At 32.3% G+C, this 22,455-nt stretch overlaps 1 protein-coding gene and 1 long non-coding RNA gene across 3 annotated transcripts in view; both read left to right on the top strand.

Moving 5' to 3' along the window:
- The window catches only part of grm8a (glutamate receptor, metabotropic 8a), a 226,784-nt gene that overhangs the window by 18,125 nt on the left and 186,204 nt on the right, over positions 1-22,455 (top strand). The gene's annotated exons all lie outside the window — the stretch shown is intronic.
- Positions 2,631-3,502, top strand: LOC127163835 (uncharacterized). Its single transcript, XR_007827546.1, has 2 exons — positions 2,631-2,975; positions 3,065-3,502. It is a non-coding gene; the product is annotated as an uncharacterized LOC127163835 (long non-coding RNA).

The raw sequence follows: 22,455 nt of genomic DNA, 5'->3' as shown, positions 1-22,455 counted from the left end.
GGAAAAACAACTAAATTGACTCAAGATACTTATACACATGATACAGGATGTCTTGAATGTCCCAAAAATATCAGTAACTCATTTTTGACCAAAATCGAAGTTAAGGTCTTTTGCCTTTGCAGGGCAGAATACATCACAGTAGTGATGCAAGATACATCACACTAGGTGGCTGGATGCACCTTTGAAGTTGCTTCGCAACCCGCCATAAAATCAAAAGAAGAAGAAGAAGAAGATGTGGACACCCGGAGCTGTATGATACATCTTCATACTTTTATAGAAACAGGAATAAAAAGGATCTTGCTAGGAAGAGAGTGAGTGAGGAGGTCGGACAATCCGGTAAGTTGTAAAAAAATTTGAGCTATATACATATTGATGGACTGATCTGATGGACCCAGACACGGCGGCGAACAAGTCTACGCCGTTTTTCAGCCTTCCATAGCACATAAAGCGCAGCTACACTCTCAACAAAATCCATGTCAACCATTTCGCAACGAGACTGGAGCCGCTGGCAGAAGCCCCTCCCATGGCGCGAATTCGTGTCTGTTGTGAAGTGAATTTAAGGCACGAATGAAAAGAGTAAATTTAAAATGTTCAAGCGTTCAACTACTCGTGAATATACGGTGCAAGTCGCGTCTGGTGTGAACGCACCGTCAAAGCGGCCATTTGTTAATTTTATGGGTGTGGCTTCTGGTCTCATCTACTTCCAGCTTTTTTAGCTGTACAAAACAGATGGTTTTCCTGCTTGATTTTGCAAATTGGTGTGTCTTACCATATTATTTTAATGTGTTATGTTAATTTGTAGCGCAAATGTATGGCATGTTGTTGTTATTCTGGTGATTTCCATATAGCAACTAATGAACTGTAAGTCTCACCCTTAGGGTTTCTTCTGTGTTGAACAATAAGGTGGATATACTATTGTTATATTTTGTGAGTAAGTAGCTTTTATTTTTATGTATATATTCTTTTAAATGAGCTTTTTTGTCAATTTATGTAATTTTAGTACTTAAACCGTTTTAGTTTGAATTTTTAGTTATAGAATTTTAGTTATAGAATTTGTGAATTAAAGTTATAGTTTTTTTTAACTTTTATTTTAATGTTTTCAGTTTTCATTTTAATTTGGTTTCATTTTAATTTTGTAATTTTGTTTCGTTTCAAAGCCGCTTCAAAGAAAACGAATGTTTCTGCATCAGAATTTCATTTGCTTTTTTAATTTTTATTATTATTTTTTATATCAGTTTTAGTAATTAGTACTTCAACTTATTTTGTTTCAAGACAACTTTTATATTTATTTTTCATTTCTGTTTTTAAAGTTTGTTTTTCATCTATTCTTTTTTCAGCTTTATTTTAAATAACAAAAACATTTTTTCCTAGTTTTTAGTTAAGTTAAATCAACACTAGTTGAACTTACAATCACATTTTTTAACTTAATGTGTAATGCAAAAGGCATTTTATGTAAAACTATGTTTTATTTATAATTAATTAATTAATTACTTAATTAATTAATTATAATACCCCATTTATTGCTCTTACAATAAAAAACTTTGATCTTTTTTTGTTTTTTACAAATTGCAATTAAAATCACATTCTATACTTTTATCATGTTTTATGCTTTTTTAAAGTTGCTTTACACATTTTCTGATTTAAATTAATACTTGTACATATTGTACATTATTTAAATTAACAAAAACATTTTTTCTAGTTTTTAGTTAAATTAAATCAACACTAGTTAAACTTGATCATTTTTAAACTTATTAATTTGTAATGCAAAAGGCATTTTACAATAATCTATTTATTTGTATATTTATTTATAATTAGTTAGTTAATGAATTCATTCATTAATTTTAATATCCCATTTATTGCTCTTACATTAAAAACCATTTGACCATATTTTTAAAATTGCAATTAAAATCACTTTCTGTACTTTAAATAATGAATGAATGAATGAATTAATTTTTAATATCCCATTTATTGCTCTTACATTAAAAAAACATTTGACCTTATTTTTTAAACTGCAACATTCTGCACATTCTATACTTTTATCATATTTCATGCTTTTTAAAAATGCTTTACACATTTTCTGATTAAATTAATTACATTTTTTTACATTTATTCCCATCTAACATAATTTTTTTCTTTTTTCTTTATTTTAAATAACAAAAAACTTTTTTTCCTAGTTTTTAAATTAAATCAACACTAGTTGAACTTAGTCACATTTCTATTTAACTTAATGTGTAATGCAAAAGACATTTTGCAATAAACTATTTATTTATTTATAAAAACACTTTGACCTTATTTTTAAAATTGCAATTAAAATCACATTCTATACTTTTACCATATTTCATGTTTTTTTTGTACATAAGTTGTACATATTTATTTATTTATTTGTTTATTTTTATTGTTTAAATTTGGGTCTGAAATTAGTAGTTCTTAGCAGTTAAGCAGTAACCTTTTGAAGTTAAATGATTAAAAAATAAACAAATAAAATAAAAATATTGTTTTTTTTTCATCTCAAAATGTACTATTTTTAATAGTACAGTTTCCTGAGAATTACTTTTAAGTGTAAAATTGTGAAAGATGTGAGGCCATCAAATTAAAATGGTAGTGTTGTGTCTTTTAGCCCACGTGTGTTCATTGGCCAAAGTTTTAACCAACCAAATAATGAAAACATCCCACTCCTGTGAACACCACCTGCCTCTGATTAGCAAACCATGCTTCTGTGACTAAACACTATTGATCCTTCCACAAGTGTTCGGACACATCTTGTTTTCCGTGTGTGGAGCTTTGAGGATATTTGACCTGCTTTCTCATCACTCAGAAATATGGTAATGAGAACATTCTCCAATACACGGAGAGACGATATTTACAGCGGCTGGATATCATGTCGTTTGCTAATGTGTAGAAGGGGTGAAGAAAACTCAAACAGACTGCTTTAATCGTGCAACTCAGAGCTACAGGACACGGAGAAGAAAGGAAAGGTAGGAATATGTTATCTGCTTCTCCCCGTCCCCATGTAATTTTAATAGCTCTTCCTTTTGGAGTATCTGAGTGAATTATTCATGCGCAGGGACGAGATGAGAGTTTGTCACAGGAGGAGGAAGAAGTGTGCGGGTGTGTTTTATTTGCAGTTTGATGGAGGCACATAATCTCCATTCACTTGACCACTTGCGTCACCCCTCGACTTTAATTTCCACATTTCCCAAGGCCGTCCGGTGCCCACCGCAGCGTTGATACCTTTCAGCTCCTCTTGAGCACACACACAATCCTGAAGTGAAAAAAAAATCACAAAGAGAGACTGAAATGGAGTTGCAGGGCTAGAATGTAATTATTTCCTGTTTTGTGTGCTGTTGCCATATAAGGGCAAAGGGTGGGGACAGTCCACTTTGAATGACAGCTGGCTCATCGAATCAGAGCTGCCAGATTTTTGTATTCTACTTTATTCTAACACAAACCTTCAGTAAAAATGTTTGAAAATAAAGACATGAACGATTTGTTGGAAGCTTAATGGTGGAGATGTTTAAGTCGTGTAACCCTGGTGTAATTAGGTTATAGCCTACATTTAGCTTTTTGCTTCTGGTGATTGTTTTTTTTATTTATTTTTTTTTTAAATGGCAAAAATGTAATTTTTTGCTTAGTGTTTTTTTTCACTTGTTTTGTCACTTAAATGAAGATATATTTACTTGCAAAGCACAATGGCTTAAGATGTTGTTTTCTAAAAAAAAATAATAAAAAAATAATAAAAATTATCAAATCAAAATTAAGCTATTAAAATATCAAGTTTGCCCATTTATACTTAAACAAAAGAGGAAAAATATGTCAGTGGGGTAAAAAAATGTATTTAATTCAGGGAGAATATCTTAATTTTTTTTACTGAAAAACAAGACAAAAATACTGATTAAGAATATATTTTGTTCAGTTTGTAGCCTACTTTTAGCTTTTTACTTTTGGCAATTGTATCTCAGCTCTTAAAGTGCACAAAAATAAATAAATAAATACATAAAAAAATATAAATAAACAAACAAACAATTAAAAAATAAAATAATAAAAATAAAAAATATATGTAAAAAGAAAAAAAAGAAAAATAAACCTAATTCAAAGGGAGAGCAAGTTTTATATTTCTGACTCAATTAGCAGATATTTACTTAAACAAAATAAGAAAATAAATGTCAACAGAGGTAGAAAAATAATTAAATTCAAGGAGAAAATTAGTTTAAATGTTTTACTGAAAAACAAGACAAAAATACTGATTAAGAATATATTTTCTTCAGTTTTTAGCCTGCTTTTAGGTTTTTAGTTTGGGCAATTGTATTTCAGCTCTTAAAGTAGGAAAAAAAAAAAAAAAAAAAAAAAAACTAACAATTAAAAAAAAATAAAATAATAAAAAGAAAAATATATATATAAAAAGAGAAAAAAACTGAAAAATAAACTTAATTCAAAGAGAGAGCATGTTTAATTGGCAGATGTTTACTTAAATGAAGAAAATAAATGTCAATGGAGGTAGAAAAATAAATTTAATTCATGGAGAAAATTAGTTTAACAAAACAAACTGATTATGAATATATTTTATTCAGTTTATAGCCTACTTTTAGCTTTTTACTTTTGGCAATTTTTTGTAGCTCTTAAAGTGGAATAAATGAATAAATGCATAAAAAAAAAAAAAAAAAAAAAAAAAAAATATATATATATATATATATATATATATTATTGTTATTATTACTATTATTATTATTATTATTATTATTATTTTTATATATATATATAATTTATTTTTTGCAGTGCATGGTGTTATTGTGTGCATTTGTGAAGATTATTCGATTGGAAAAATGCTATAAGGTTTTTTTTTGGTCATCATCACTGCATCACTATGCAGTTTGGAAATAAAAAGAAATTGCATTTTCAGGGCAGTAGCCGGATAGAGAGCTGTGTGGCTGTTTAATCAATACTCCTTTCCCATCAGACGCTAGAAGCCTCATATTTGGCCCTGTAATTAGAGCTCAGATGGCTCTGAAAGACTCTCGTCTACTAGTTTTAATTAGAGTTTGCCTTCACACGGGTCAGGAGGTTGTTTGAGGTGCTGCTGGCAGCTAATGAGAGATGGAGGGTGGTTGTGGTGAATGGGTGAATCACACCGCCTTTGCATATGTAATTAACGGCATGTGAAAAAACATTGTCCTAATATCGTCTCGATGTTCTGTTTATTAAGCTTGTTTGAGAGTAGCTTACTAAAATTACACATGCTGCTGCTTTCTTCAGTAGTGAAGCTGTTTTCCAAGTATCGAAGCTTTTCAGTAACAGGTTAACACCTTAACAAGTAAAGGTGTAAACATTACTTTCTTTTGTATTGTATTTTACAAATTGAACAAGCCGAGTCTGCAATCACATACTAGTCATATTTAGTGAATCATTTTGTTCATAGAGTTTGTTTCAATGACTGTAAGTAATATTTAGTTGTTTATCTCTGGTCTTTTGTATATTTAATAGTGTTTGCTAAGGCAACCAATGCAATGCTATATGCTCATACAGTAGAAAAAGTAAATGTTGGATGTACTTGTGAAACAATTTTACACGTACTTACAAATAATTATAAAGTAATGACAAGTAAAACGTTGAATTAAATACGAAATTTTGAAAAACTAATGTAATTGAAAAAAATGTACAATTTAATTTAAAAAACCTTTATAAAGTTTAAAAACGTTTTAAATGAGTTAAAAAAAAAATAACCACAGAAAAAATTGATGTAAAAAAACAAAAACAAAAGCAAAAAAAAAAAAAAAAAAAAAAACGACAAAAAAAAATGAAATTAAAAAAGAAATTACAGATAAACCACACTGAGCACATTGAATTAAACATGAAATTCTGAAGTAGAATTTTTTTTTTCTATAAAATGTACTAAATAATTTTGAAATAAAAAAAATTAAATTAAAAAAAATATATATATATATATATATAGTATATATATTTTTATATATATAGTTTTTTTTATATATATAATTTATTTCTTTTTTAGTAGTAAATTTCACAAATAAGTCAAAAAAAAGGCAAGAAAAACTTTAATTAAATGTGAAATTTTTAAGTAGAAAGACACTGTAAAAAATATTTTTTAAAGTTGTAAATAAAACAGATTTATTAAGAAAATACTGTTTGTCTTTCTGCTTCAAAATTTTATATATAATTCAACGTTACTTGCTGTTTCTTTGTAATTACTTTAAATTTACTAGCAATTTTTAAAATTGTGTATTGTGTGTAAAATGTACTCCAATAATCTTTTTGTTTACAACTTAGATTTGTTTTACAATTATTTTTTTTAAATAATTTATTTCTTTATTTTTTAAATCATTGCTGCAGCGAATAGCATAACTAATAATGTATGCATGCAAATCTCCTCCTTGCTCACAACGAATCTCAATTTTCTTATCCTGAGTCTTGCTGTGAAGAACACAGTGGCACTTCATGATAAAATTCCCTTTAATAAGAGACCTCATCCCTGTCATACATAATTAACTACAGGCCATTTTTCACCAGCCGCCGCTCTATTAGCAATTTGTTTAACCGAGAAATCAAGTGTCCATAAATCAAACCAGCGCCGTGCTGAGAAACAAACAGACACCTGAGATTGTTCTCGGCCTCTGCTGTTGGCTCTGGATGACTTTGTGTGTTTGCTAATTGACCTTATTAATTTGGTATGATGACCAGCCGCTCCCAATATACAATCCCATCAGTAATATACTTTCCATCTGAATTCTGAACATGCTCGGAGCAAAATACGTGGGAATGTTTTGTGTGAAAAACGGCCCAGGCACAGATTTCCTTTTGTCTTCAAAGATGGCGTCTTTGAAGAGCGCTGGAAAAGAGGCTTTGGTAATCTCTCTTTAAGGATGGTGCAACTTCCTCTCAGCTGGGACGTGCGCTCAGACCAGAAACGTGCATGATAACTCGCTCCGGGTTGGATCTTCTTCAACAGAATTTAGAGGAGCTTCTAAGAAAGGGAAGGTTAGAAATCCCTGGTCAGCTTTTAAAGTGGGAATTGTGAAGAAACCTAAGAGAATCAATGTTTTTATATGCAGAAATGTTCATTAAACGCATTGCTTTTGTAGTAAAATGTGATATTTACCAATGCAGGGTGAGACTTAATTTTTTCAATAGAGAATTGATTGCATTGTGAAAAGCATTTAAGCATTAAACATCTGCTGAGAAGAAAAGACATTTCAAAGGTGCACTGTAAAAACTTTTCACCAATTTCAAGTTAAAAAATTAAGTTAAGCAGCTGCCTTTAAATTTTAAGTTAAATCAACTTAAAAGTCCAAGTCATTTTAACTCACTTGTAGTTTTAAGTTAAAATTTTAAGGCAGCTGCTAAACTTACGTTTTTGATTTTAAAACTGATTTAAAAAAAAAAAATATTGAACATTAAAAACATAAATAGACTATGTTCAGAAAATAGCATAGTTGTTTTCATTTTTTTTTTTTTTTTTTTTTTGCATTTTTTGACTTTTATGCTCATCACAGTCACATTTGATTAAAGTTTTAGTAAAAACAATAAAATTCTGAAATATTATTAAGGATTAAATTAATTATTTTCTGTGTGAATATATTGTAAATTGAAATTTATTTCTGTGATGCAATGCTGAATTTTTAGCATCATTACTCATCATCCTTTAGAAATCATTCTAATATGTTGATTTACTGCTTAAGAAACATTTTTGATTATAGTCAGTGATGAATATAAAGTTCAAAAGGACACCATTTATTTAAATGAATCAAAAGATCATTATTTTAATGCATTCTTAAATTAAAAATAATCCTATATATAGTATTGCTGTAAAATCAGTAAATAAGCATTAAATAATGAGAAAAATTCTAGATTTTATATGTATCTAGATATTGTGCATACATATTAAGTTTTCATTTCATTTTTTCTTCAATTATTTGCACTCTAATGTATAAAATCAAGCTGTAACGCCTTCTAATTAAAAATAATAAATCAGATTGATCATGTGCCTTTGCATCATTCACAACTGAATTGAAAATGCCCCCAAAAAAATAAAAAAAAAATAAAAAAAAGAGGCAATTCTGAGTTTACATCTCATCATTCAGACTTTTATAAACTCTAAATTGTAAGATATAAACATTGAATTATAAGATATAATCTCTGATTTGCTGCTTAAGAAACATTTCTGATTATAATTGATGAATATAAAGTTCAAAAGAACAGCTTTTATTTAAATGAATCAAAAGATCATTAATTTAATGCATTCTTAATTTAAAAATAATCCTATATAGAGTATTGCTGTAAAATCAGTAAGTTTTTAAAAAGAAATTAAGGATGCATTAAATTGAGAAAAATTCTAGATGTATATATGTATCTAGATATTGTGCATACATATTAAGTTTTCATTTTTTTTTCAATTATTTGCACTCTAATGTATAAAATCAAGCCTTCTTATTAAAAACAATAAATCAGATTGATCATGTGCTTTTGCATCATTCAAAACTGAATTGAGAATACCCCCCAAAAAACTAAAAAAGGCTAAAAAAAAGGCAATTCTGAGTTTACATCTCATCATTAAGACTTTTATAAGCTCTAAATTGTAAGGTATAAACTCTGATTTGCTGCTTAAGAAACACTTCTGATTATAATTAATGATGAATATGAAGTTCAAAAGAACAGCTTTTATTTAAAATAATCGAAAGATCATTAATTTAAAGGATTATTAATTTAAAAATAATCCTATATATAGTATTGCTGTAAAATCAGTACGTTTAAAAAAAAAAAAGAAAAAAAAGAAAAGAAATTAAGGATGCATTAAATCAATGAGAGAAATTCTAGATTTTATATGTATCTAGATATTGTGTATACATATTAAATTTTCTTTATTTGATTTTTTTCAATTATTTGCACTCTAATGTATTAAATCAAGCTGTAACTCCTTCTAATTAAAAACAATAAATCAGATTGATCATGTGCCTTTGCATCATTCACAAATGAATTGGGAATGCCCCCCCAAAAATAAAAATGTGTTAATATGTGTATGCATATTAAGTCTTTATTTAATTTTTTTCCCAACTCTATTGTATAAAATCAAGCTGTAAGGCCTTGTGCAAGTTTGAGTTAAACACAAATGTCGTTGTGTGTCAAGATGGCGATATCATAAATCGAATCATATAAAATCACTCTCTGTCGCACATTAGCCCGCTGGGGGTCGCATAGACACAGACAGTTACGTCCGTTCATCCATCTTTTTGACGAGGCAGGTCTGTAATAAAATGTAAAATCTACACAGGGACACAGATGGAAATAAAAGTTTTACCAGCAAAGGGACCCGGGCGTTCATGATGTCCTCCGTCCCATTTATAAGGCTCTGAAGGTCAGGCCGGAGTCTGACGGGGGTCATTTTGACCAGAACAGCCCTTGAGACAGCGGTCAGGAACATTGGAGGAGAAAGTCCATTAACATTGATGCAAAAGCCATTGATGAGTGCATATAAATAGTCAGAGGCTGTTAGAAAACGCCATATCGCTTGTGAATGAGATGACCTGACCTATTGACTTTTCACAGGCCTCTAGGGGACACGTGTCTGAATGTTTCTCACTGCTGTCGATGGTGTATGAAAACACTGTTTCTCTTTAAGGGAGAAGTCTAATTAAAAACAATAAATCAGATTGATCATGTGCTTGTGCATCATTCACAAATGAATTGGGAATGGCTGTAAAACTTTAGATGAGTTCCTGAATTTGAATTTAGGTGGCAAACTATGAAAAAAAAAAAAACTGAGTTTACATCTCAACATTCAGACTGATAAACTCTGAATTATGAGATATAAGCTCAGAATTGCAAGACAGAAACTGATTTATAAGGTATAAATATAAACTCCAAATTATAAGATACAGATGTGAATTATGAGATATAAACTCAGTTGCCAGATATAACTTTGAATTGTGAGGCATAAACTCTGAATTATGAGGTATGAAAATAATAGTGAGATACAAACACAGAATAGTGAGATATAAACTCAGAATTGTAAGACAATTCCAAATCATGAGACATAAACACTGAATTATGAGATTAAAAAGAGGATTTTGAGATACAAGTACAGAATAGTGAGAGAGAAACTCTGAATTATGAAATATAAACTTGGAATTATAAGAGAGAACTCAGAATTATGATATAAGGAATTGCCAGGTATAAACCCTGAATTGCGGGATATGAACTCCAGATCATAAGACATAAATACCGAATTATGAGATATAAAGAGAACTGAGAGATACAAGCTCAGAATTGCAAGATGCAAACTCTAAATCATGAGATATAATCTCTAAATTATGCAATATAAACCCCAAATTATGAGATATAAATCTGAATTATGAGAAATAAACTCAATTTCCACATATAACTTCTGTATTGTGAGACATAAACTCTGAATTACGAGATATGAACTCCAAATTATGAGATATAAAGGAAATTGCGAGTTATACACTCAGAATTGTGAGATATAATCGCTGAATTATTATATAAAATCTCTGAATACACTGTAAAAAATAAAAAACACAATTTGTTGAGTCATCTTAAAATAATTTGTTACCCTGCTGCCTTAAAATTTTAAGTTCAGTCAACTAAAATAAGTTTAGTCACCTTGAAATGTTAAGTTGTACTAAGTAACAACTTAGATATTTGTGTTTGCTAAACTTAACAGATGGGTAAGTAACCCAGCTGCCTTAAAATTTTAAGTTGATTCAACTCAAATATCTAAGTTGTCACTTAGTATAATTTAACGTTTCAAGTTGAATAAACTTTTTTGGAGTTGACTGAACTTAAAATTTTAAGGCAGCCAGGTTACAAAGTATTTTAAGTTGACTCAACAAATTGTTTTTTACAGTGTATAAACTCTGAATTGCTTGGAATTGCCAGATATAAACTCTGAAAGATATAAACCCCAAATTATGAGATACAAATCTGAATTATGAGATATAAATGCTGAATTATGATATATTGTGAGATATGAACTCCAAATCATGAGACATAAAGGAAATTGCGAGTTATACACTCAGAATTTTGAGATATAATCGCTGAATTATGATATAAAATCTCTGAATTATGAGATATAAACTCTGAATTGCTTGGAATTGCCAGATATAAACTCTGAAAGATACAAACCCCAGATTATGAGATACAAATCTGAGTTATGAGATATAAACGCTGAATTATGAGATAAACTCAGAATTGTGAGACATAAACATCAAATTATGAGATATAAAGAAAAATGCGAGATACAAACCCTGAATTATGATATAAAATCTCTTAATTATGAGATATTAACTTTGAATTATGAGATATGAACTCTGAATTATGATATAAACTCGGAATTGAGAGATATGAACTCCAGATCAAGACATAAACACCAAATTATGAGATAAAAAGGAAATTGTAAGTTAAAAACTCAGAATTGTGAGATATAATCAGTGAATTATGATATAAAATCTTTGAATTATGAGATATAAATGCTGAATTTATGATATAAACTCGAAACTGACAGATATAAACTCTGAATTGTGAGATATGAACTCCAAATCATGAGACATAAACACAGAATTATGAGATATAAAGAAAATTGCGAGATACAAACTCTGAATTTAAGATAAAGTCTTTGAATTGCTTGGATTTGCCAAATATAAACTCTGAAATTTATGAGATATAAATTTGAATTATGAAAAATGAACTCAATTACCGGATTTAACTTCTGTATCATGAGACATAAACTCTGAATTGTGAGATATGAATTATGAGATATAAACTCTGAATTGATTGGAATTGCCGGATATAAACTCTGAAAGATATAAATCCCAAATTATGAGATATAAATCTGAATTAAGAAATAAACTCTGAATTATGATATAAGATCAGATTTGGCAGCTATAAACTCTGAATTGCAAGATATGAACTCCAAATCATGAGACATAAACACAGAATATAAAGAAAACTGCGAGATACAAACTCTGAATTGTTATATAAACTCAGAATTGCGAGATATAAATCCCAAATTATAAGATATAAATGTGAATTATAAACTCAATTTCTAGACATAACTACTGTACTGTGAGAGACAAAAGAGACATAAACTCAGAATTATGAGGTATGAAGATAATTGTGAAATACAAACACTGAATATCAAGATTTAAACTCTAGATTTAAAATGTAAAGATTGTGAGATATGAACTCCAAATTGTGAGAAACAAAGTCCGAATTGTGGGATCGCAATTACCTTTTTAATTTTTTTCATTACATAGCGGAAACAGGCTACCATGGCAAATGGAATTAGAAATTAGATAGATGGATAGATAGATAGATAGATAGATAGATAGAACAACAGTTGTCTCTTAGACTGACAGTGTGTTTCTGATGACCCTTCCTCGTGGTTTACACACTGCTGAACAATTAGTCAGTGCCAGGCAGAGTGAGAAGTGCAGCGTGACAGTATTAAAGCGTTTAATGTTTTTTCTGCATGCACACAGACTAAGCAGCCTCTACTACTCTATCTCCATCTCTTGCTTCACTCAGTCTCTTGTTAGTGGTGTTGTAAACAGCATGCATTGGCTGGCGTTTGGCTGCCTGCCATGACGGCTGCTCTTATATCAGTTATCAGCGTAAATACTTTGCCTTCAGTGTGATAAACTTGAAATCCCACTCGATCCCATTCACAACATAAAGCTTCACTTACTGAAAATAACTAGACTCTAGTCTTAGTATAAAACACCAAATATCAGTGTTGGTGTCTTTTACACATACTATTACTATTGTTACAAATATTTTGGGGGATTTTTTTTAAAATGCGTTTCTTTAATTTGTATGCATATTATATATTTTACGATATTCTATTAATATTTCTTAGAATTCTTATTTTAAATATACTTTTTTATTTAATGATTTCATGTTTATTTTTATTTTTATTTTTGAGTCAATTAAAATGATTGCTTTTTTATGTGATATATTTATATTTTTCTGTGCAGATTTAATATATTTTTTTCTCAGTGACTTGATATGCAAAATTCACCGGTTTCAGTATAAGATTTCTTTATTTTGTATGCACATTACATATTGTTTCATGATATTCAATTTATATTTCTCAGAATTTCTTTTAAATATGCTTTTTATTTAATGATTTTATGTTTATTTTTTTATTTTTTAGTCAATTAAATTATTGATTGCTTTTTTATGTGATATTTATATTTTTCTGAGTGTAGATTTATTTTCTCAATGACTTGATATGCAAAATTCACCAGTTTCAATACAAGATTTCTTAATTTTTTTATGCATATTACATATTTTTATGATATTCTATTTATATTTCTCAATTTCTTTTAAATGTACTTTTAATTTAATGATTTCATGTTTATTTTTTTATTTGAGTCAGTTAAATTGATTGCTTGTTTATATGATATATTTATATTTTTCTGAGTGTAGATTTTTAATATATTTTTGTTTTCTCAATGACTTTAATAAAAATTTAAAATTCACCAGTTGCAATACAAGATTCAACTAGGCAAGACTTAAATACATAAGTTGAAATGTCTTGCACAGCCAATTTAATGCAGCAATTTTCCAGGTGTATTTTTCATACTTTATATGCGAATGACCTTTTTTGTCTGACATAAATCTCATGTTGTTCATCTAGATAAGTCTTGATCTTGTCATGCCGTCGGCTCTTGCCTGCAACCCTGTTGAATAGGTGCATCAGAAAAAGAGAGAGTTTTCCCAGCGTGCTCCTCTGTTGACTACGGCAAGGGTAATGGACAGGGGCATTATTCTGAGTGCATAGTAATAGTTTTAAGCACATAGTAATTGGGTGTGTATTGAGGTCCTGGTGGGAGGCGTGCTGTGAGTAATGCCCCGGGGAATGACGACCGTTCGGCAGAAGTCACGGCGTGCCGCTGCGGCTCTATAAATCCCATTTCCATTTCTGTAATGACACGTCGTGACGGCACGCCGCCGCCTGCGCCCCATTCTCCTGTACTCACACCGTAAATTTCCTCACCTCACCGCCCTTGCGCTGTACAGAAGTCAGAAAGAGCAGAGAACATTTTTTTTTTTAAATGTTTTTTAATGTTTCCCCCATTTAACCCACTGTTTGCATGTGGATTTTGTAGTTCACTAAATGACCCACATTATGCTCGTGTATCACTGGAGGTTTCTCTTTCTGCTTCACTCGTGGGCGCCATGTTTGCTAATTTAGAGCATCCTTGTGCATTAACATACTTTAGTGTAACAAATGTAAATTCTGTTTTACTCATCATTTACTCACCCTCACGTCGCTCCAAAGCTGTTTGACGTTTCTACCCATGCAACACAAAATATTGGGAAAAAATGCAGCAAAGCTGCTCATTTCCATGCATTAGAAAAGTAAATGAGATGGCTGTCAAGCTCAGTAATTTAATTCACAACATTCAGAAAGCATTGAAAGATGCATAAAAAGCAATGATGTTTGACATCAAACCTGGTGTGATGCATCTTGAGGCACCAGTTTTTTCAATTTGTGCAAATGACATTTGCAAGATTTATTTATTTATTTTAATCATTGTTTTTACATATTTTATGATGCATAGATTTGAATCCGAATATGCTTTTTAAATGCATGATTTAATCTTCTCTGCTCGCACGTGCATTTAGTTCAGAACATTCAAAAGTGTTGAGAGATGCACACAAACGTATGATAACTGAGGATATTTTCAGCAAATAACAACAAAATAATGTTTCTCTCACAAAATGATGATATGTTTTTAAAAGACTTGAAATATAGTGCAAAAGTCAACCAGACATCTTTTATGTTGCTTTTTGGGTGCTTTTATGTTTTATTTTTTGTGCACAACAGCATCCTTTTCCCCATTCACTTCAATTGTATGCAAAAGAGCAGCATGAACATTTTGCAAAACATCTCCTTTTGTGTGAAGAAAGAGTCAGACGGTTTTACAGTTGTGTGAAAATGCATTGTAGTAAAAACACTACTTTTCTTGGACCTATAATAGTGTGAAATTCATTTAATATCTTTTGTGTCGCTTATAAATAATAATTCCCTCCGTTTAGCATGCTTACTATGGCAGGCTTTCAGTATGAGTTTAAAAATGTGAAATGTAGTGCAAAAGTCAAGCAGGCACCTTGTGCAGGGCTTTTTTTTGGTGCTTTTTATGTTGTTTGTTGTAGAGCTTGACAGCATCCGTTCCTTATTTGCTTGAATTATATAGAAAAAGGCAGCGTGGACATTTTGCAAAACATCTCCTTTTGTGATCCACAGAAGAAAGGGTCATGTTTGAAGGGTGATTAACACCATTTTCATTTAGAAAATAACTACATCTGTGTGATTAAAGCTGTGCATTAAACTACTCTTCTTGGACTGCAACATCTAATAGTGTGAAATGCATTTGATATCTTTTGTGGCGCTTCAATCTTAAATCCATTCGTTTAGCATGCAGACTATGGTAGGCCTTCAGTATGAGTTTAAAAAACATGAAATGTAGTGCATAAGTCAAGCCGACATCTTTGATGGTGCTTTTTTGGCTCTTTAATGTTGTTTTTTTAGTGTTGCAATTCTAACAGTGTGAAATTAATAATCTTTTGTGTCGCTTATAAAAAATTCATTTGATTTCCCAGCGTTTAGCATGCAGACTATGCCAGGCTCTCAGTATGAGTTTAAAGACGTAAAATATAATGCATCAAGTCAAGCAGACATATTTGCAGTGCATTTTTTTTGGTGCTTTTTAAGGAACCTGATAGCATCCATTCCTCATTGACTTCAATTGTTTGAAAAAGAGCAGCATGAACATTTTGCAAAATATCTCCTTTTGTGATCCACAGAAGTAAGAGCCCTGTTTGAAGGGTGGTAACACTTTTTCGCATTTATAAAACAACAGCTGTGTGAAAATGCATTGTAGTGAAAATTAGACTTCTGTTCTTGGACTGCAACATCTAATAGTGTGAAATACATTTAATATCTTTTGTGTCGCCTATAAAAAATTCATTTGAATTCCCTCTGTTTACCATGCAGACTATTGCAGGGCTTCAGTATGAGTTTGAAGATGTAAAATATAATGCATAAAGTCAAGCAGACATATTTGCAGTGCATTTTGCTTTCATGTTGTTTTTTTTAGAACTCGATAGCATCTGTTCCTCATTTGCTTCAAGTTTGTGAAAAAGGGCAGTGTAAACATTTTGAAGAACATCTCTTTTTGTGATCCACAGAAGTAAGAGTCATGTTTGAAGGGTGATAACACAATTTTAATTTATAAAACAAACTACAATTGTGTAAAAATGCATTAAACTACTGTTCTTGGACTGCAGCTTCTAATAGTGTGAAATGCATTTAATATCTTTTGTGTCGCCTATAAAAAATTCATTTGAATTCCCTCCGTATACCATGCAGACTATTGCAGGCCTTCAGCTTGATAACATCTGTTCCTCATTTGCTTCAATTGTTTGAAAAAGAGCAGCATGAACATTTTGCAAAACATCTCCTTTTGTGATCCACAGAAGAAAGAGTGGTATCACTTTTGAAGGGTGGTAACACTTTTTTGCATTTATAAAACAACAGCTGTGTGAAAAATGCATTGTAGTGAAAATTAAACTTCTGTTCTTGGACTGCAACATCTAATAGTGTGAAATGCATTTGATATCTTTTGTGTTGCCTATAAAAAATTAATTTGAATTCCCTCTGTTTACCATGCAGACTATTGCAGGCCTTCAGTATGGGTTTGAAGATGTGAAATATAATAGATTCAGTCAAGCAGACATATTTGCAGTGCTTTTTTGATGCTTTCATGTTGTTTTTTTAGTGCTTGATAACATCCGTTCCTCATTTGCTTTAATTGTGTGAAAAAGGGCAGCGTAAACATTTTGCAAAACATCTCCTTTTGTGATCCACAGAACAAAGAGTCCTGTTTGAAGGGTGACACAATTTGCATTTATAAAACAACTACAGCTGTGTGAAAATGCATTAAAATACTGTTCTTGGACTGCAACTTGTAATAGTGCGAAATACTTTTGATATCTTTTGTGTTGCTTATAAAAAATTCATTAAGTTCCTCCATTTAGCATGCAGACCATGGCAGGTCTTCAGTATGAGTTTAAAGACTTGAGTTTGCCGGCCATCTGCCTCCGTTCCCTTGTTGCCCGACTCTCTCCCGTAACGTGCCATCCGACGGCCCTCACATCAAGCAGGGTTCCCGTGGCAGGGTGCTATCAGCGCGCAGGACTAATTGTGCCCCCCAGGATCCCTCTCCAGCCTGCGCTTCACACGGAGTTACTAATGATTCGCTCTTGTTTGTGACCAGATAAGTGCACTATTAGAAGAAAGTATTAATCTTCCGACTGGGGAGCGGATAAGATCTCATCCGCCTCCCAGGGGAGACGTCTCGGCGCGAGCTGTGAGATTTTTCTCGAGCATGTGTGGGAAGGAACGAGTGGGTGGCGGATGAGCCCCCAACCGGCTCCCATGTAGCGGAGGTGACAGATTTTTTTCCCCATGTATAAAACCTGAAATTACCCATCTGCTATTTGCCCAAGTGCACCCAAGACTCATGCACTCCTCTGTCAGAGCACCTGCTAATCAAAATCTGCAGTCGCAGCGAAAAGATAAATACCTGCTTGGCGCCCACTTCCGTAGCTGTCTCTCTTTCCATTGTCCGTGAGCTTGCAGCTGCGTGCCTTTATGCAATAATGAGATGTTGTGATGGAGATTTTGGCAATGCATGCATTTTCACAGTGTAGGTGTTGTGCATTAAATCTTATCTTTAGATGCCTGACATATGTGGCCGTGGAGTTGTTTGGTGCCCTAGAGCGAGGCGATTAACCTTGCATCTCTTCTAATGTTATCTCTGCAGGAGTGTGTACGGCACGCAGAAAATAGCGTGCATTTAAAGTTCATCTGACCATAGAAACCTGCATGTAGGCAATAAAATAAGGAGTGGTTTGATTGGCAGTGGTTGTGCATTGAGTTGTGCAATTGAAAATAATCATATAACCAGTTTAAAGCACATAGAAAATGTATTTGCACTTGTGCAGTGAATGGGTGCCGTCAGGATGAGAGTCCAAACAGCTGATAAAAACATCACAATAATCCACACCACTCCATGAGTTAACATCCTGTGAAGTGAAAATCTGTGTGTTTGTTAAAAAAAAGTCCATAGTCCATAATATTGTTTTCTTCAGTGATAAAGTCATCTAGTCTGAATCAGGAGAGAAATCTGCACAAATCAAACACATCAAGCATCAAGTGAAAAACGCATCCAAACAAATATGTTGGTGCATTTTGATGTGAGAGGACAACAGTGGATGGACTTTTCGTTGGAGAAAGCATTAATATGGATTACAGATTTCATATTTTGGACAGTATTGATGGTTTAAAGTTTAAAAACATCTTAATGATGGATTTGTTTCTTGCAAACACACAGCTTTTGGCTTCACAAGACATTAACTGATGGATTGGAGTGGTGTGGATTACTTGTGTATTATTGTGATGTTTTATCAGCTCTAATTCTGACGGCACCCATTCACATCCATTGGTAAGCAAGTGATGCAATGCTACATTTCTCCAATGTCCTTTGACTTTCCTTATCAGCTAATGTTATCAATCCTTATTTTGTAACCACCTGGCACTTTTCATCATCCAGTCAGTTCCCAGTGGATAAAATCAAGTCTTGCCCTATTTTTTTTCTTTTTCTTGTTGAATATCCCATTATTATTGAAAACGCCTTTCCTACTGCCAGCGTTGTCTCAGCGGGTATTTCTGAGAAGCTGTGACATGGCTTTGAGAAGCTGATATTTGACGAAAACATAAAAAAGCTGTCTACAGGATGGATATAGTCTACATCAGAAGTTTTCTGTGTTAAAAAGAGTAGTAAAAATTTCAGAGAAACAGGACGAGTAGGGTATCCCTTATGAAAAATAAGTTTATTCAAGTGTGCTAGTAGTATACTTCTTTTGAACCAAAAATAGGAAAGTGTACTTTCATTTTTTTTTTATGAATCTTTGCGATCGCCTTTTTCCTAATAATGTGGTAGTTAGCAAGTTTAGCGGCTAAATGCGGCTAAAGTAAACAGGCTCGTCACTCCACAGAGAGAAGAGAGGGGCGGGGTGAGCAGAGCTCATTTGCATTTAAAGCAACCTCGACCAGAACAAGATGATTTTGGCAAGGTAAGAAGTGTGTTGTTTTACACTACCATTGAGAATTTTTAATCAAAGTATATTATAGATTTTTCATTAAGACCCTAAAGAATCATATCAACTTGTGGAAAATGGGCATCCGATGACCCCTTTAAAGAACCTTTGACTGAATGGTTCTTTGTGGAACCATAAATGGTTCTTCTATGGCGTCGCCCTTACTTATTTTTGGTAAGGGATACTCAGAAACGTATAAGTAGAAAAATGAATTGGAGAAATCCTGATGCTCATCTTCCAGTCATGTGAGAATGATTGTATTTACAGGCATTTTCAAATAGTAGTGTGTCAATTAGAAAATTATGATGTAAGTTAACTTGTATTGGTCATTATTCAGTTGTAATTGTGAATGACTCTACAGTAAGTCTGAATGCATTCCATCAACTGTTGATGGAAAACGGCGATCTATAAATGCTTTTCCTAGGAGAGCTTTAGAAAACACTAATTTAGCTGGTTTATGATTTACAGTAGGTGACAGGCTTGCACTAGCAAACTACATTTCCAATCTTTCTCCATGGCAGCACAGGAATTACAAAATACATAGATCACAGAGCATCGCCTAATGTACTTTGCGCTTCATTTTCTTCCATTAGCACTAAAACAGCTTGTCAATAAGTGAAAAGGAGAAATACGAAAAAGTCACGTCCATTTCTTTCCAATTCGCATTGCACCGTGCAACTCATAAAAAAATCATTTTCCTGGAAGACTCGAAGGCACAAGGTGTCTCACCAATCACCTTATTGGCCAAGCATCGCCATTAGTTTTTCAACCTGAGCTTTTGAGCTAAGAGTGAAAATTTGTTGTCAGATTTTACTGTCGATTTGAAATATGTTAGCTTGAGTAATAGTTTTGGAGATTGTGGCCTTTTCTCCTTTGAGTGGATAGGAGCTGTAGTTGCATGGCTGGAAAAGAGCTAAGATGGCAACAGAATGAACTGACTTGCTCCAATAATAAATTATGTCTTTCTTGACCTTTTTAAATTTTATGTTGTTTTCGTTTTAAGCTGTATATGCACGGCTACACTCTTTAAAAAATGCTGAGTTAAAACAACCAAATTTGGGTTCCCTATCTGTCGTTCACTCAACACAGTGTCTCCGCTCCCTCCATCAGGAAACGTGGGTTACCATACGTAACCAAGACGTTCCCTATCTGTCGTTCACTCCGACGTTGTGTCGAGTGACGACACTAGGGCTCCCAAGAGTGACCCCTAGTGTCGTCACTCAACACAATGTCTCCATCCCCTCCAGGGAACGAGGGTTACCATACGTAACCAAGACGTTCAAACCCAGCAAACCCAACATGCTAACTCGAGTACTGATTAAAAATGACTATTGCTGGCTTAAAAAAATTAACCAAAAAGGAACTATACTCGGAACTATGTAATATCATTGCACCTGCTGCACCCATTCCTTGATTATTACGCAGGAATGAGAGTATAGTTCCTAGCCATATCGGCATAGAAAATCAGAACTTTTCATTTTCCGTCAGTCTTAGTACATGATGTAACTACAGAAGAGTCAAGTTTTAAATAGGAAAAATATCAAACACTTTGGTCATTTTTGAGTGAGATGCTAACGGTCTAATCAGATTCAATGGTCTATGCTAAGCTATGCTAAAAGTACTACCGCCAGACCCGGAAATCGGCTGAATGGATTCGAAAACGGTAAAACTCAACTGTTTAACTCCAGGGGAGTTGGACAATAAGCCTATTTTCAAAAACAGTGGAGTGTTCCTTTAACAGACTAAAGTGCTAGTGAACTGTTTTCCAGGTTTCTTTCAATTAACACTCATCCGAGTGAACAGCAGAAGACATTTTCATGTAGCGACACACCCCTCGGCACCTCATGTCTAATGTTGCAATCCATTGCTGCGATCCCAGGATGCAACGGGGCTGTTAAATGTAGCAAAAAGGTGGTTTGCTTCCTCTCCATTCAACGGGGGGGCCCGAGTGTTACAAAAGATTTATTTTTGCATAACGAATGACATCTCTCTCATGGCTTCCATCGCCTCAGTTCTTATGACTTGTTAATTGGCAAAGTGTTTAGCTCAGCTGGCGCACACTTGCGGTACATATCAAGGTGCTGGAAATGTGTTTATAAACTAGGATGTGATCATGTCACTTTGCTCCTGTGGAAGAAAACTTTGAGCTTAACAATTTAAAAGTGCAAAGAATATTTTTGCATCTTCCTGCAGCTCAGCTGCTTTCATTTACAGGCAGCACATAAAGTGGTAAAATGTATGTTTTGAGTGCATTGTAATTCACTGTAGAGAATGAGATGAAATGTTAAAGGAATTGTTTCAGTGGATGTCTGTATGAAAGACAAATGTGTGTGTGTGTGTGTGTGTGTGTGTGTTGAATGAAATGTGCTGTAACTACATTGTATCTACTGAGAAATGTAACTTCTGCTCTTTCAGAGCTCAGGAGACAGTTTGCTTTCATTTTTTTCGTCTTTAAATTCTTTCTGAGGGATTTTAAATAGACACAAATGAGTCCATTGTTGATAGGATCGCAAAGTGTAGATTTGTTCTTGAAGTAATTTCTCGTTCATTTGCATACTTTTTGCATCTTGCCGTGCTGAGCACAGTTTGAGATAATTCTCTTGAAATTTATGAAGGATAAACAAAGGAGATTTATATTTCTGACAGGTAACTTGGTTAAATGTGTTTGAGTTCATATGCAGAATTTGTTATCTTGGTAATTCAGATTTTGTCAGATACTGAGACATAGTTATGAGATAAAGTAAAAATTATGAGATATTAAATCATGTTTAAGAGATAAGTCAAAATTATGCAATACTAGGTCATAATTCAGAGATAAACAGTAGAATGAGATACTAGGAGATACTAGGTCATAATTCTGACATAATTCAAACTTATAAGATGCTAGGTCATAATAATGAGATACTAAGGCAAAATAATGAGATAAAAGGTCAAAATGATGAAAAACTAGGTCATAATTATGAGATAAGTATAAATTATGAGACACTAAGTCATAATTATGAAATAAAAAGTTAACATTTTGAGATAGTAGGACATAATTATGAGATAAAAAGTTAAAATTGAGAAAATATAATTATGATAATTCGAAATGTAGAGATTCTAGGTCATAATTAAAAGATATAAAATAAAAAAATATGAGATACTTGATCATAATTATGAGATAAAAGTAGAAATTGAGATACAAAGTCATAATTAGATAAAACAGTAGAAATTATGAAACGCTGAGTCTTAATTATGAAATAAAAAGTAAAAATTGAGATA

Source organism: Labeo rohita, chromosome 4 (genome assembly GCF_022985175.1).
Source record: "Labeo rohita strain BAU-BD-2019 chromosome 4, IGBB_LRoh.1.0, whole genome shotgun sequence".
Taxonomy (NCBI): Eukaryota; Metazoa; Chordata; class Actinopteri; order Cypriniformes; family Cyprinidae; genus Labeo; species Labeo rohita.
The sequence above is the reverse complement of the archived record's forward strand: the minus strand, read 5'-3'. Positions and strand labels throughout refer to the sequence as shown.